At 39.7% G+C, this 16,096-nt stretch overlaps 1 protein-coding gene across 4 annotated transcripts in view; it reads left to right on the top strand.

Annotated features, from left to right (window-relative positions):
- Positions 1-16,096, top strand: part of CEP83 (centrosomal protein 83) — a 159,352-nt gene that overhangs the window by 51,311 nt on the left and 91,945 nt on the right. The window lies entirely within an intron of this gene.

The following is a 16,096-nucleotide window of genomic DNA, read 5'->3' as shown; positions in this document are numbered from 1 at the left end:
GTATAATAACATTTTTGGGGATGTACAGGAGGCTAGTACAAAAACTGTAAAAATCTAATATGACAAGTTTTTTTTCCCCTTGGTGCTCTACCTTAGAGGACACAGAAAGTCAATCTAACTTTTATACTTTCTTGCTCTTTGGACATTTCTGGCTTGTATTCTTTACATTCAGACTACTGTTGGGATGCTTAACGGTGTTAGAGCCATCAGCAGCAACCCTTGTCTAAATATGATCTCACCCAGGCTCAGGCTTACCTTATTGTTTTGGAGGGCATTGAAGGTGAGTTGGTTTTGACCTCCAGTCTTCCATGTGTGAGGATTCTGAATTGAATTGACTCTGATGCTAGGTTTTTGGCTAAGGTGCTGAAAGGTTAGGCTGAATCCTGATACCAAAACCAGTCGATTCTGATTCATGGAGACCCCATGGACAGCATTTTTATGCAAATAATGTGTGCCTTCTATGTTTGTTTGCCAGTCACCTCCACCCGAGAGGTATTTTCTTAAGTGCTGCTGTCTTAGTCATCTAGTGCTGCTATAACAGAGATACCACAAGTAGATGGCTTTAACAAAGAGAAGTTTATTTCCTCACAGTAAAGTAGGCTTTTTTTTTTTTTTTTAAAGTAGGCTCAGAATCAGCTCCACGGCAGTGGGTTTAGGTCTTTTCTAAAGTAGCCTAAAGTCCAAATTCAGTGCATCAACTCCAGGGAAAGCTTTCCTCTCTCTCTCTGTTGGCCTTCTCATCAGTCTTCCCCCAGACTAGGAGTTTCTCCGTTCAGGGACCTTAGGTCCAAAGGATGCCATCTACTCTTGGCACTGTTTTCTTGGTTGTATGAAGTTCTCCACCCTCTGCTTGCTTCCCTTTCTTTTTATCTCTTGTAAGATAAAAGGTGGTGCAGGCCACACCCCAAGGAAACTCGCTTTACATTGGATCAGGGATGTGACCTTAGTAAGGGTGTTACAATCCCACCCCTAATCCTCCTTAACGTAAAATTACAATCACAAAATGGAGGACAACCATACAATACTGGGGATCATGGCCCAACCAAATTGATACACACATTTTTGGGGGGACATAATTCAATACATCACAGCTACTATATAAATTTATTTTACATATTGCTGTAAAAAATCAGTGTAGTGTACTTATGAAAATACCTCACAGCAGGAGGGAGTGAATGGCAAACCAACATAGAAGGCACGCATTATTTGCATAAAATACAGTATGTCAGAATAGAACTGTACTCCATAGGATTTTCAATGGCTGATGTTTTGCAGAAGCAGATTCCCAGGACTTTCTGGTATTCTCTGCTTTCAGCCAGGATCCATCTGACATCAACAATGATATCTCTGGTTCCATGTCCTTTTCTGAATCTGGCTAGAATTTCTGACAGTTTCCTGTAGATATACTGCTGCAGTATGGGATCTTCAGCAAAATTTTGCTTGTGTGTGATATTAATTATACTGTTCGATAATTGATGCTTTCGGTTGGATCACCTTTTTTAAAAAATTTTTTTTATTGTGTTTTAAGTGAAAGTTTACAAATCAAGTCAGTCTCATACAAAAATTTATATACACTTTGCAATATACTCTTAGTTGCTCTCCCCCTAGTGAGACAGCACACTTCACCCTCTATTTTTTTGTCCATTCTGCCAGCTTCTGTCCCCCTCTGCCTTCTCATCTCCCCTCCAGACAGGAGCTGCCCACATAGTTTCATGCGAGCTCGCTCCTCACCAGTATCATTTTCTGTCGTATAGTCTAGTCCAGTCCCTGTCTGAAGACTTGGCTTTGGGAATAGTTCCTGTCTTGGGCAAATAGAAGGTCTGGGAACCATGACCTCCAGGGCCCTTCCAGTCTCAGTCAGACCATTAAGTCTGGTCTTTTTCTGAGAATTTGAGGTCTGTATCCCACCGCTCTCCTGCTCCCTCAGGGGTTCTCTGTTGTGCTCCCTGTTCAGGGCAGTCATCAGTTGTAGTTGGGCAGCATCTAGTTCTTCTGGTCTCAAGCTGATGTAGTCTTGGGTTTATTTGGCCGTTTATGTCTCTTAGGCTCATAATTACCTTGTGTCTTTGGTTTTCTTCATTCTCCTTTGCTCCAGGTGGGTCGAGACCAATTGATGCATCTTAGATGGCCACTTGCTAGCGTTTAAGACCCCAGACACCACTGTCCAAAGTGGGGTGCAGAATGTTTTCTTAATGGATTTTATTATCCCAGTTGACCTAGATGTCCCCTGAAACCATGGTCTCCAAACCCCCACCCCTACTACACTGGCCTTCGAAGCATTTGGTTTATTCAGGGAACTTCTTTGCTTTTGGTTTAGTCCAGTTGTGCTGACCTCTCCTGTATTGTGTGTTGTCTTTCCCTTCACCTAAATTAGTTCTTGTCTACTACCTAATTAGTGAATCCCCATCTCCCCGCCCCCTTATAACCATCAAAGAATATTTTCTTCTCTGCTTAAACTGTTTCTCGAGTTCTTATAATAGTGGACTCATACAATATGTGCCCTTTTGCACTGGACTAAAATTTCACTCAGCATAATGCCTTCCAGATCCCACCATGTTATGAAATGTTTCACAGTTTCATCATTGCTCTTTATCGATGCGTGGTATTCCATTGTGTGAATATACCATAATGTGTTTATCCATTCATCCGTTGATGGGCACCTTGGTTGCTTCTCTCTTTTTGCTATTGTAAACAGTGCTGCAAAGAACATGGGTGTTTATATATGTATTTGTGTAAAGGCTCTTACTTCTCTAGGATGTATTCCAGGAGTGGGATAGCTGGATTGTATGGTAGTTCTATTTCTAGCTTTTTAAAGAAGTGCCAAATCGATTTCCAAAGTGGTTGTACCATTTTCCATTCCCACCAGCAGTGTATAAGTGTTCCAGACTCTCCACAACCTCTCCAACATTTATTATTTTATGTTTTTTGGATTACTGCAAGCCTTGTTGGAGTGATATGGAATTGCATTGTAGTTTTGATTTGCATATCTGTAATGGCTAGTGATCATGAGCATTTCCTCATGTATCTGTTAGCTACCTGAATGTCTTCTTTAGTGAAGTGTCTGTTCATATCCTTTGCCCATTTTTTAACTGGGTTATTTGTCTTTTTGTAGTTGAGTTTTTGCAGTATCATATAGATTTTAGAGATCAGATGCTGATCGGAAATGTCAGAGCTAAGAAGTTTTCCAGGTCTGTAGGTTATCTTTTTACTCTTTTGGTGAAGTCTTTGGATGAGCATAGGTGTTTGATTTTTACAAGCTCCCAGTTATCTAGTTTCTCTTCTGGTGTTTATACATTGTTAGTTTTGTTTTGTATACTGTTTGTGCCACGTATTAGGGCTTCTAGCATTGTTCCCTATTTTTTCTTCCATGATCTTTATCGTTTTAGTTTTTATATTTAGGTCTTTGATACACTTTGAGTACGTTTTTGTGCATGGTGCGAGGTATGGGTCTTGTTTCATTTTTTTGCAGATGGATATCCAGTTATGCCAACACCGTTTGTTAAAGAGATTGCCTTTTCCCCATTTAACTGACTTTGGGCCTTTGTCAAATATCAGCCGCTAATATGTGGATGGATTTATGTCTGGATTCTCAGTTCTGTTCTGTTGGTCTATGTATCTGTTGTTGTACCAGTACCAGGCTGTTTTGACTACTGTGACGGTATAATAGGTTCTAAAATCAGGTAGTGTGAGGCCTCCCACTTTGTTCTTCTAGATCCATAATGCTTTACTTATCCAGGGCCTCTTTCCCTTCCATATGACGCTGGTGATTTGTTTTTCCATCTCATTAAAAAATATCATTGGAATTTGAATTGGCATCGCATTGCATCTATAGATCGTTTTTGGTAGAACACACCTTTTTTCAATGTTGAGTCTTCCTATCCATGAGCAAGGTATGTTTTTCCACTTACGTAGGTCTCTTTTGGTTTCTTGCAGTAGTGTCTTGTAGTTTTCTTTGTATAGGTCTTTTATATCTCTGGTTAGATTTACTCGTAAGTATTTTATCTTCTGGGGGCTACTACACATGGTATTGATTTAGTGATGTCCTCTTCGACCATCTCTTTGTTGATGTGGGGGAATCCAATTGATTTTTCTATGTTTATCTTGTATCTGATATTCTGCTGAACTCTTCTATTAGTTTCAGTAGTTTTCTTGAGGATTAATTAGGGTTTTCTGTGTATAAGATCATGTCATCTACAAATAGAGATACTTCTTCCTTACAAATCTGGATGCCCTTTATTACTGTATTTAGCCTAATTGCTGTGGGTAGGACCTCCAGCACAATGTTGAATAAGAGTAGTGATAAAGGGTATCCTTGTCTGGTTCCAGATCTCAAGGGGAATGCTTTCAGACTCTCTCCATTTAGGGTGATTTTGGCTGTTGGCTTTGTATAAATGCCCTTTATTATGCTGAGGAACTTTCCTTCTATTCCTACTTTGCTGAGAGTTTTTTTCATGAATGAGTGTTCAACTTTGTCAAATGCCTTTTCTGCATCAATTGATAAGATCATGTCATTCTTGTCTTTTGTTTTATTTATATGATGGATTTCATTGTTTTTCTAATGTTGAACCATCCCTGCATACCTGGTATAAATCCCACTTGGTCTTGGTGAATTATTTTTTTGATATGTTGTTGGATTCTGTTGGCTAGAATTTTGTTGAGGATTTTTGCATCTAAGTGCATGAGTGATATAGGTCTGTAATATTCTTTTTTTGTGGTATCCTTACCTGGCTTTGGTATCAGGGATATGCTGGCTTCATAGAAAGAGTTTGGGAGCATTCCCTCGTTTTCTATGCTCTGAAATACCTTTAGTAGTAGTGGTGTTAACTCTTTGAGTGTTTGGTAGAACTCTGCATTGAAGCCCTCAGGGCTAGGGCTTTCTTTTTTTTGGTTGGGAGTTTTTTACCTTTTGAATCTCTTCTTTTGTTATGGACCTATTTAGTTGTTTCACCTCTGTTTGTGTTAGTTTAGGTAGGTAGTGTGTTTCCAGGAAATCATCCATTTCTTCTAGGTTTTTTCAAATTTGTTTGAGTACAATTTTTCGTAGTAGTCTGATATGATTATTTTAATTTCGGATGGGTCTGTTGTGATATCGCCTGTGTCATTTCTTATTCAGGTTATTTGCTTCATCTCCTGTTTTTCTTTTGTCAGTTTGGCAAATGGTTTATCAATTTTATTAATTTTTTCAAAGAACCAGCTTTTGGCCTTGTTAACTCTTTCAATTGTTTTTCTGTTCTCTATTTCGTTTAATTCTGCTCTCACTTTTTTATTTGCTTTCTTCTGGTGCCTCAGTTTCTTTTGTTGTTGTTTTTTTTTTTTTTCCTATTAGTTCAAGTTGTAGGGATAATTCTTTGATTTTGTATTGTGCATTTATTGATATAAATTGACCTCTGAACACTGCTTTCGCTGGGTCCAAAAGTTCTGCTAGGAAGTGTTTTCATTCTCATTGGATTCTATGAATTTCTTTATTCCATCCTTAATGTCTTCTATAACCTAGTCTTTTTTGAGCAGGGTATTGTTCAGTTTCCAAGTGTTTACTTTCTTTTCCCTGCTTTTTCTGTTATTGATTTCTATTTTAATGGCCTTATGGTCAGAGAAGATGCTCTGTAATATTTCGATGTTTTGGGTTCTGCTAAGGCTTGCTTTATGACCTAATATGTGGTCTGTTCTAGAGAATGTTCCATGTGCACTAGAAAAGGAAGTATACTTGGCTGCTATTGGGTGGTGTGTTCTGTATGTGTCTATGAGGTCAAGTTGATTGATTATGGCATTTAGATCTTCCGTGTTTTTACTGAGCTTCTTTCTGGATGTTCTGTCCTTTACCGTAAGTGGTGTGTTGAAGTCTCCTACTATAATTGTGGATTGGACCAGACAATGGGTTGGAGAGGGATGCTCCTAACCCCCTCTACCCTCTCATCTCCCCTCCAGGGAGGAGATGCCAACATCTGTGTCCACCTGATCCAAGAAGCTCACTCCATACCAGCATCCATTTCCAACCCATTGTCCAGTCCAGTCCATGTCTGCAGAGTTGGCTTTGGGAATGGTTCCTGTCCTGGGCCAAAAAAAGGTCTGGGGGCCATGACCACTGGGGTCCTTCTAGTCTCAGTCAGACTATTAAGTCTGGTCTTTTTATGAGAATTTGGGGTCTGCATCTCAACGCTCTCCTGCTCCCTCGGGGGTTCTCTGTTGTGTTCCTGTCCGGGCAGTCGTTGGTTGTAGCCAGGCACCATCCAGTTCTTCTCGTCTAGGCTGATGTAGTGTCTGGTTTATGTGGCCCTTTCTGTCTGTTTGGCTCGTAATTACCTTGTGTCCTTGGTGTTCTTCATTCTCCTTTGGTCCAGGTGGGTTGAGGCCAATTGATGCATCTTAAATGGCCGCTTGCTAGCATTTAAGACCCCAGAAGGCGCTCTCTAAGGCGGGATGCAGAATGTTTTCTTAATAGATTTTATCGTGCCAATTGACTTAGATGTCCCCTGAAACCATGGTCCCGAAACCCCTGCTCCTGCTACCCTGGCCTTTGAAGCATTCAGTTTATTCAAGACACTTCTTTGCTTTTGGTTTAGTCCAATTGTGCTGACCTCGCCTGTATTGTGTGTTGTCTTTCCCATTACCTACAGTAGTTCTTATCTACTACCTAATTAGTGAATACTCCTCTCCCACCCTTCTTTCCTCCCCCATCTCGTAAGCATCAAAGAATATTTTCTTCTCTGTTTAAACTATTTCTTGTGGTCTTATACAATGTTTGTCCTTTTCCAAGTGACTAATTTCACTCAGCATAATGCCTTCCAGATTCCTCCATATCATGAAATATTTCATAGATTCATCACTGTTCTTTATCTATGCGTAGTATTCCATTGTGTGAATATACCATAATATTTTCCCCATAGAATCCTTCAGTTTGCAACTCGAGGCTTGAATTTTTTCTTCAGTTTTTTCAGCTTGAGAAATGCCAAGCTTGTTCTTCCCTTTTGGTTTTCTATCTCCAGGTCTTTGCACATGTCATTATAATACTTTACTTTCTCTTCTTGAGGTGCCCCTTGGAATCTTCTGTTCCGTTCTTTTAGTTCATCATTTTTTCCTTTTGCTTTAGCTGCTCGACGTTCAAGAGCAAGTTTCAGAGTCTCTTCTGACATCCATTTTATTCTTTTCTTTTTTCCCTGGCTTTTTAATGACCTCTTGCCTTCTTCGTGTATGATGTCCTTACACAACTCATCTGGTCTTCCGTCACTAGTGTTCGACGCGTCAAATTTGTTCTTGACATGGTCTCTAAGTTTAGGTAGGATATACTCAAGGTCATACTTTGGCTCTTGTTCTAATTTTCTTTAGTTTCAACTTGGACTTGCGTATGAGTAATTGATGGTGTGTTCTGCAGGTGGCCTCTGGCCTTGTTGTAACTGATGATATCGAGCTTTTCCATAGTCTCTCTACAGATTTAGTCAGTTTGATTCCCGTCTGTCCCATCCGGCGAGATTACAGGTTTATAGTTGCGGTTTATGTTGGTGCAAAAAGGTATATTTCAATGAAGAATGCATTGGTCTTGCAATACTCTGTTGTGTATTCTTCGACATTGTTTCTGTCACCAAGGTCACCAACTACCAATCTTTCTTCTTTGTTTCCAACTTTAGAATTCCAATCACTAGTAATTATCAATGCATCCTGACTGCATGTTCAGTCAATTTCATACTGCAGAAGCAGGTAAAAATCTTAAATGTCTTCAGCTTTGGCTTTAGTGGTTGGTGCATAAATTTGAATAATAGTTGTATTAACTGGTTTTCCTTGTAGGCGTGTGGATGTTATTCTATCACTGATAGCATTGTACTCCAGGATAGATCTTGAAATGTTCATTTTGATGATGAACGCGAAGCCATTCCTCTTCAATTTGTCATTCTCGGCATAATAGACCATATGATTGCCTGATTCAAAATGGTCAGTACCAGTCCATTTCGGCTCAGTAATGCCTAGGATATCAATCTTTATGCATTCCATTTCATTTTTGACGATTTCCAATTTTCCTAGATTCATACTTCATACATTCCACATTCCAATTATTAATTGATATTTGCAGCTGTTTCTTCTCATTTTGAGTCATGCCACGTCAAAAAATGTAGGTCCCAGAAAGCTTTACTCCATCTGCATCGTTATGGTTGACTCTACTTTGAGGAGGCAGCTCTTCCCCAGTAGTCTTTTGAGTGCCTTGCATTCTGGGCGCTCATCTTCTGGTACTATATCAGACATTGTTCCAGTGCTATTCATAAGGTTTTTACTGGTTAGTTCTTTTCAGAGGTAGACTGCCAGCTCCTTCTTTCTAGTCTCTCTTAGTGTGGAAGCTCAGCTGAAATCTGTACACCATGGGTGACCCTGCTGGTATCTGAATACCCTTGGCCTAGTTTCTAGCATCACAGCAACATGCAAGCCCCCACGGTACAACAAACTGACAGACATGTATTTAGTTGTCATATGTATCATATTTACATAAATTATAAAACCCTCAGGACAATGTTAACATTTTATTTTGAAAGATCAGGTGTATATTAAGGCAATTAAGAGAGGAAAAAAGTCTTTATATTGATTCAGATATTTACTATTTACAGTTTTCTTCGTTCTTTCCTGATGACCCTAGTATGCGTCTTGTATCATTTCTTTTCAGGTTTAGAGTTTCCTTTTGTATTTCGTGTAGTTGGGGGTCTGGTGATGATGACTTCTCTTCATTTTTGTGTATATGGTAATGCCCTTATTTCGCCTTCATTCTTGAAGGATGATTTCTCTGGATATGACATTTTTGGTTGGCAGCTTTTTTTTTTCTTTTCTTTCAGCACTTTAAGGATATTGTTCTACTATATTCTGACCTCCGTGGTTTCTAATGTGAAGTCCACGGACATTCGTGTCATTATTTACCTGTGTGTAATGTGTCATTTTTCTCTGGCTGTTTTCAATATTTTCTCTTAATCTTTGGTTTTCAGCAGCTTGACTATGTTGTGCCTACATGTGGTTTTCTTCAAATTTATCCTGTTTGGGATTCACTGAGCTTCTTTATGTAGACATTTGTGTCTTTCAACCAATTTGGGAAGGTTTTGACCCTTATTCCTTCAGATATTTTTATTTTCTGCCACATTTTTTCAGTCTCTTCTGGGATTCTAATTACGTGTTATGTTATGTTTTATATTGTTCCACAGATCTGTGAAGCTCTTTTCTTGTTTGTTTTTTTGTGGCATTTTCCTCTTTCCTTTCTTGATTGGATAATTTCTGTTCATTTGCCTTCAGGTTCATTAACTCTTTTCTTGTCGTTTCTATTGTTGTTAAGCCTGTTCAGTGGAGTTTTTCGATTACAGATGAATTTAGTTTTTAGTTCTAATGTTTCTGTGTAGTTATTTTTAAAACTTCTTGTGTCTCTGCTTATTTAACTCTTTGAATATAAATAAGGGGGATGTTTTAAAGTCCTTGTCCAGTAATTCCAATATCTGGTCTTTTCAAGGTTGGCCTCAGTTGATTATCTTTTCCCTAGAGAATGAGTCACCTTTTCCTGGCTCTTGGTATGATGAGGTACTATGGATTTTATCATAAACATTGTGAATGTTATCTTATGGAGATTCTTGGTTCTGCTATGTTATTCTTAGGTAAGATTAAACTGCATACTCTGCTCCCCTGGAGTGTGCAGCAGTATACATCTCAGTTCAAACTGCTTTTACTAGTCTGTCTCATGTGTGCCTGGTTCAGGGGCCAGCCAGGCACTTGGGAAGAGTTTATATACAGAATAGAGAATTCTTCTCTAGCTCTCTTCTTTCTGGAACTTCACTGTCATTTTCCAGAAGCCCTGGTTGCCCCAGGCTGTTTCACTTTCTCTGGCCAGAAAAATGGTGGACTTTCTATCATAATTTTGGCCTCCTGCCAAGTACTTTGGCTACATCCACCCTCAGGACAAAACTTCAGAAATAGGCAATCCACCCCAGGCTGGGAGCTTCCTACAAGTTTTGTCTTCTCTCAAGTCTGCCTGTTTTCCTCCCCTATACTCCAAAGCCCTCAGGTAGATTTTTTTCCCCCTACCAGTTGTTATCTACCACTGGGAAGAATGGTTTATAAGAACTTTATTCCTTCATTCTGAAAGCAGAACCCTCATGTGTATTTTCTGAATGCATTGGTGGTAATAATCTGATGGGTGTTTAAAGAATATTGCTTTTTGTTTTAAATTCAGTTAGACGATAAATTATAGTTTTATTTGAATTGTTGAACTTGGTGATTTTTTAGTACTATATATGAAGTTTGTATAATAAGGTGGACTGTGTTTTTTCAGATGGGTCAGATTATACTATGACAGTTTAAGGAGCTAAGCAAATTCTTTGTTTTGAGTCAGATACAAAATTTGCTTAAGAGTAGTAGACTTTGGTCACGACTTTGAAATATTTTTATTTACACATTTTTTGTTGTAATCGTATTTGGTCTTCATAAATAATATTGAAAGTAACAAATTTCACTGAATTAAATTCAGATTTCTTTTCTGACTGTCTACTACGTGGAAGAACGCTGGTAGTTTTTGCGGGGAGAGTCTCTGAGTTGGAATTGACTCGACAGCAATGAGTTTTATTTTATTTTTTTAATAAAAGGATAAGGAGCTCTGATGATGCAATGGTTAAGTGCCCAGCTGATAACCAAAAGGTCACTAGTTCAAACCCACTAGCTGCTCTGCAAAAGAACAGTGTGGCAGTCTGCTTCTGTAAAGATTTATAGCCTTGGAAACCCTATGGGACAGTTATAGTTTGTCCATTGCAGCCACTGTGAGTCAGAATCGACTTGACGACAGCAGGTAATGAAAGAATGAATAACACATAGCTTTTGACTTTAAGGAGATACTGCAGTGTAAGAGGGTGGGTGTGGGAAAACTCATGATAGTGAAGAAACTTAGATGCAGAGAAAAATACAAGATCATAGAAACATAAGGATATAAGAGGATATGGGCTTCAGAGAATGGTCAGATCACACTTCACTGGAGGAATTAGAAAAAGTTTCATAGAAGAGGAGATAGCCAAACTTAACCTTAAAGGACAGATACTTTACAGGAAGAGGAATAAGGCACCATAGTGTAAAGCATAGGCTTTGTTGTAAAAACAGACCTAGCTTCCACTTCCTGTTCCGATATTTAACTAGCTCTGTCACCTTCAGCAAATAATTATGTCTTTGTGCCTTAGTTTCCTCATTTGGTAAAGGGAATAAAAGTCTACCTAACAGAGGTTGTTGTGAAGACTAAAGAAAATTTTCAATATAGGGCCTGGCACTGGCACATAGTATTGTCATTGGTAGGTGCTGTTGAGTCAATTTTTATCATTCACATGTGACAGAGTAGAACTGTCCCATAGGGTTTTCTAGGCTGTAATCTTCACAGAAGCAGAGTGCTAGATTTTTCTCCCATAGAGCCGTAGGGTGGGTTCGAACTGCCAACCTTTCAGTTAGCAGTTGAGTGCTTAACAATTGCACCACTATAGGTCCTCTGGCACATAGTCCAGAACCTAAACCCATTGCTGTTGAGTGGAATTCTGACACATAGCGACAAATCGTGGCACTTTTATTCTATTTGTAGGCTGGCTCCATGAGGACAGAAACTTTTGTCAAACAAGTTTGTTTTTTTTTTTTTTTCTCACAGTGTGTCCACAGTGCTTAGAGTAGTACCTGGCAGATAACGTATTTTTGGAATGAATGACATGAATAAATGAATGAATTGGGATTATTTTCCTGTTCATATCTAGTATAATATTGGACTTTCTGACTCTTACATACCTAGAGTCACAGCATCTTAAGAGTTAATAATTATCTACTGTATTTTTATGCAAATAACGTGCACATTAGACATTTAAAAAAATTTTTTTTATTGTGCTTTAAGTGAAAGTTTACAAATCAAGCCAGTCTCTCACACAAAAACTTATATATACCTTGCTACATACTCCCAATTGCTCTCCCCCAAATGACACAGCCCGCTCCCTCCCTCCACTCTCATCTTTTCGTGTCCATTTCGCCAGCTCCTAACCCCCTCTACCCTCTCATCTCCCCTCCAGGGAGGAGATGCCAACATAGTCTCAAGTGTCCACCTGATCCAAGAAGCTCACTCCATACCAGTATCCCTTTCCAACCCATTGTCCAGTCCAGTCCATGTCTGCAGAGTTGGCTTTGGGTATGGTTCCTGTCCTGGGCCAACAGAAGGTCTGGGGGCCATGACCACTGGGGTCCTTCTAGTCTCAGTCAGACCATTAAGTCTGGTCTTTTTACAAGAATTTGGGGTTTGCATCCCGCTGTTCTGCTCCCTCAGGGGTTCTCTGTTGCGTTCTCTATCGGGGCAGTAATTCATTGTAGCCAGGTCTCAGGTTGATGTTGTCTCTGGTTTATGTGGCCCTTTCTGTCTCTTGGGCTCGTAATTACCTTGTGTCCTTAGTGTTCTTCATTCTCCTCTGATCCAGGTGGGTTGAGACCAGTTGATGCATCTTAGAGGGCCGCTTGCTAGCGTTTAAGACCCCAGAAGGTGCTCTCCAAGGTGGGATGCAGAATGTTTTCTTAATAGATTTTATTATGCCAATTGACTTAGATGTCCCCTGAAACCACGGTCCCCAAACCCCCGCCCCTGCTACGCTGGCCTTCGAAGCATTCAGTTTATTCCAGAAGCTTCTTTGCTTTTCGTTTAGTCCAGCTGTGCTGACCTCCCCTGTATTGTGTGTTGTCTTTCTCATCACCTAAAGTAGTTCTTACCTACTATCTAATTAGTGAATACTCCTCTCCCACCCTCCCTCCCTCCCCACATCGTAACCATCAAAGAATATTTTCTTCTCTATTTAAACTGTTTCTCAAGTTCTTATAATAGTGGTCTTATACAATATTTGTCCTTTTGCAACTGACTAATTTCACTCAGCATAATGCCTTCCAGATTCCTCCATGTTATGAAATGTTTCACAGATTCATCACTGTTCTTTATTGATGCGTGGTATTCCATTGTGTGAATATACCATAATTTATTTATCCATTCATCCGTTGAGGGGCTATACATTTTTTTTTGCCATCTGTGCAACCCCCCTGCTCATTATTTTCCAAGATGCAGTATGTGTGTTATATGTGTGGGCACGTTATTTATGTGGGTGCGTTATTTATGAAAAAATACAGTAATTCTCCCTCTAATTCAAAGGAGAATTCCTTTTTAGAATATCTGTGACACAGGGCTCTTCATTCTCTGCCCAGTGCTTTCAGTGCTAGAAAACCTAGTGAACTTTTTAAAGTGATCACTTCTATTTATGGATTGGAGTATGTTAAACATTTCTCTCTGATACTGTGTCTTAGTCATGTAGTGCTGCTATAACAGAAATACAACAAGTGAATAGCTTTAACAAAGAGAAGTTTATATCCTCACAGTAAAGTAGGCTAAAGTCCAAATGCAGGGCGTCAGCTCCAGGGGAAGGTTTTCCCTCTCTGTCGGCCTTCTCATCAATCTTCCCCTGGACTAGGAGCTTCTCCACACAGGGACTGTGGGTCCAAAGGACTTGCTCTGCTCTCAGTACTGCTTCCTTGGTGGTATGAGGTCCCCCCTCTCTGCTTGCTTCCCTTTACTTTTTATCTCTTGAGAGAAAAAGGTAGTGCAGGCCATACCCCCGGGAAACTCCCTTTACGTTGGATCAGGGATGTGACCCTGGTAAAGGTGTGATAATCCCACCCTAATCCTTTTACAATCACAAAGTGGAGGACAACCACACAATACCTTTTACAATCACAAAATGGAGGACAGCCACACAATACTGGGAATCATGGCCTAAACAAGTTAACACATATTTGGGGGGGACACAATTACAATCCAGGACATGTTGAAATGAAATCATCTTCCCTTCAACCCCGCTGCTGGTTCTGGTACTGTTCCTTGGAGCTACACAAAGTAGTTTTGGGTTCTCTACCATGTGAAAACTTTCCAAATGTTTGCTGACAATTATAATTTATATGGTAAAGTTTCTTTTCTTTCCCCAAGATAAACTTGCCTTGATGTGATATTTTATTTGGCAAAAATAAACTAAAGAAACATATCATATATACATATATATACACATGTATTGAAGCAATTTAGCTATTTGCTTTTTAATGGATGCTTGTGGTGTGTATGAATTGTGAGTTGAATAAATTCAGCAAAGCAAGATCAGTAAGAAATAGTTCATTGAGAGGTTATAAAAGATGGTTATTTTATTTATTTATTTATTTATTTTTGCAGTGGACAGTTAGGACTTTTGGTCTTGGTTTTTTTTTTTTTTTTTTTAATAACTTTTATTAAGCTTCAAGTGAACGTTTACAAATCCAATCAGTCTGTCACATATAAGTTTACATACATCTCACTCCCTACTCCCACTTGCTCTCCCCCTAATGAGTCAGCCCTTTCAGTCTCTCCTTTCTTGACAATTTTGCCGGCTTCCCTCTCTCTCTATCCTCCCATCCTCCCTCCAGACAAGAGTTGCCAACACAATCTCATGTGTCCACCTGATATAATTAGCTCACTCTTCATCAGCGTCTCTCTCCCACCCGCTGACCAGTCCCTTTCATTTCTGATGAGTTGTCTTCGGGGATGGTTCCTGTCCTGTGTCAACAGAAGGTCTGGGGAGCATGGCCGCCGGGATTCCTCCAGTCTCAGTCAGACCATTAAGTTTGGTCTTTTTATGAGAGTTTGGGGTCTGTATCCCACTGATCTCCTGCTCCCTCAGGGGTCCTCTGCTGTGCTCCCTGTCAGGGCAGTCATCGATTGTGGCCGGGCACCAACTAGTTCTTCTGGTCTCAGGATGATGTAGGTCTCTGGTTCATGTGGCCCTTTCTGTCTCTTGGGCTCTTAGTTGTTGTGTGGCCTTGGTGTTCTTCATTTTCCTTTGCTCCAGGTGGGTTGAGACCAATTGCTGCATCTTAGATGGCCGCTTGTTAGCATTTAAGACCCCAGACGCCACATTTCAAAGTGGGATGCAGAATGATTTCATAATAGAATTATTTTGCCAATTGACTTAGAAGTCCCGGCAAACCATGTTCCCCAGACCCCCGCACTTGCTCCCCTGACCTTTGAAGCATTCATTTTATCCCGGAAACTTCTTTGCTTTTGGTCTAGTCCAATTGAGCTGACCTTCCATGTATTGAGTGTTGTCTTTCCCTTCACCTAAAGCAGTTCTTATCTACTGATTAATCAATAAAAAACCCTCTCCCACCCTCTCTCCCTCCCCCCCTCATAACCACAAAAGTATGTGTTCTTCTCAGGTTTACTGTTTCTCAAGATCTTATAATAGTGGTCTTATACAATATTTATCCTTTTGCCTCTGACTAATTTCGCTCAGCATAATGCCTTCCAGGTTCCTTCATGTTATGAAATGTTTCAGAGATTCGTCACTGTTCTTTATCGATGCGTAGTATTCCATTGTGTGAATATACCACAATTTATTTACCCATTCATCCGTTGATGGACACCTTGGTTGCTTCCAGCTTTTTGCTATTGTAAACAGAGCTGCAATAAACATGGGTGTGCATATATCTGTTTGTATGAAGGCTCTTGTATCTCTAGGGTATATTCCTAGGAGTGGGATTTCTGGGTTGTATGGTAGTTCTATTTCTAACTGTTTAAGATAACGCCAGATAGATTTCCAAAGTGGTTGTACCATTTTACATTCCCACCAGCAGTGTATGAGAGTTCCAATCTCTCCGCAGCCTCTCCAACATTTATTATTTTGTGTTTTTTGGATTAATGCCAGCCTTGCTGGTGTGAGATGGAATCTCATCGTAGTTTTAATTTGCATTTCTCTAATGGCTAATGATTGAGAGCATTTTCTCATGTATCTGTTGGCTGCCTGAATATCTTCTTTAGTGAAATGTGTGTTCATATCCTTTGCCCACTTCTTGATTGGGTTGTTTGTCTTTTTGTGGTTGAGTTTTGACAGAATCATGTAGATTTTAGAGATCAGGCACTGGTCGGAGATGTCATAGCTGAAAATTCTTTCCCAATCTGTAGGTGGTCTTTTTATTCTTTTGGAGAAGTCTCTAGATGAGCATAGGTGTTTGATTTTTAGGAGCTCCCAGTTATCGGGTTTCTCTTCATCATTTTTGGTAATGTTTTGTATTCTGT

Source organism: Elephas maximus, chromosome 4, assembly GCF_024166365.1.
Source record: "Elephas maximus indicus isolate mEleMax1 chromosome 4, mEleMax1 primary haplotype, whole genome shotgun sequence".
Lineage (NCBI taxonomy): Eukaryota > Metazoa > Chordata > Mammalia > Proboscidea > Elephantidae > Elephas > Elephas maximus.
Note: the sequence above shows the minus strand (reverse complement) of the source record. Positions and strands in the feature narration are given on the sequence as shown.